At 50.0% G+C, this 1,378-nt stretch overlaps 1 non-coding gene across 1 annotated transcript; it reads left to right on the top strand.

Annotated features, from left to right (window-relative positions):
• Window positions 1–290: 290 nt before the first annotated feature.
• LOC118668742 lies at window positions 291–425 on the top strand. The gene has a single exon (XR_004971744.1). It is a non-coding gene; the product is annotated as a small nucleolar RNA SNORA8 (small nucleolar RNA).
• The last annotated feature ends 953 nt before the right edge of the window (window positions 426–1,378 follow it).

The following is a 1,378-nucleotide window of genomic DNA, read 5'->3' on the forward strand; positions in this document are numbered from 1 at the left end:
TGTAACCCAATGGTTTTGGTCAGAAAGCCCTCTACTGCTTAAATTATGGAAACCAAGTGGAAAAAACACACCAAATTTTGCTTTAAGTAGTGACCTTCCTTACTCGTGTTCATAGGGGGAAACATGAAGTTGACTATCAATGGGCTCAAGTTCCTGGAATTCCTGAGTCACCATAGACTATTGGAGAGATGTGGCCTTCCCATCCCCAGCTCCCAGCAGAGTGGAATTAAGCCAGGATGGAGAACAAGCTGGGACTTAGTGTCCAAGGCTGCAGAAATGAAAATCCCCTTGGAGATGTTCTCCTGTGTTCAGCAATTTATTCCTGCTGGGTGTTCAAAGGACAGTGCGATTTAAATGCAGTATCTGGCATCGTTGGTTTTCTTGGCTCTGTGCATGTTAAACCTGATATTTTTATTGACACACTAGAGGCCCAGGGCACGAATTCGTGCACAGGTGGGGTCCCTCAGCCTGGCCGGCAATTAAGGCCTATGAGGCTGGAGGGGGGGAGGGGGGGGGGGGAGGTCAGCCAGCCAGAGGGAGGGACCCTGGGAGGTTGGCCGGCCAGTGGAGAGGGGGGGGGGGGGGGAGGAGGGGCTATGAGAGGTTGACCGGCTGGGAGGAAGGGCCTCAGGAGGTAGGCTGTGGGAGCGCTCTGACCACCAGGGGGCAGCTCCTACGTTGAGCATCTGCACCCTGGTAGTCAGTGCACATTATAGCGACTGGTCAACCGTTGGTAAGGGTCACTTAGGCTTTTATATACATAGATTATTTTAAAGAGAGAGAGAGAGACAGCGACAGAGACAGAGATGCTCTCACCCCTCCTCTTTCCTTTCTCTCCATTAACGTGATTCTCTACCAAGTTATTCTTAGGATCTTGGGAGACTGCAAAATGTGATCCTTATTCATTGTCCATTGAACATTTACAGACACTGTTCTGAGCACTTTCCCTGTATTAAAGTCACATAGCACAGGGTACATAGGGATTGTTATTGTCCCGGTCTGTGTTTAGGGAGACTGAGGCCCAGCGAGGTCAGGGAGTCAAAGTCTGAGCTCCACAAACACAGTGGTCCACAGCCCTGGCTGGTCCCTACCCTTGAGAAGCCGATGTCTGAAGTGCACGGCCAGAAAATGAACAACAGAGCAAATGAGATACTTTCTGCAACAAATAAAAGCAGCGAAAAGAAGAAAGGGAGGAGATTAGTCCCCCTTGTCTAAGGTCACACAGCGCCTAATAGGTGTGAGGCTGGGCCTGGAACCAGCTCTCTGACTCTGGGCGACCTCTGGGCACCCATGTTGTTCTTCTCCTCAAAGAGGCTCATCTGTCATTCCAACATGGCTCTTTGGGGGAATTAAAGTGAATTGTCACTTTAATTCACTT

Source organism: Myotis myotis, unplaced genomic scaffold (assembly GCF_014108235.1).
Source record: "Myotis myotis isolate mMyoMyo1 unplaced genomic scaffold, mMyoMyo1.p scaffold_m19_p_13, whole genome shotgun sequence".
In the NCBI taxonomy this organism is placed as follows: Eukaryota; Metazoa; Chordata; class Mammalia; order Chiroptera; family Vespertilionidae; genus Myotis; species Myotis myotis.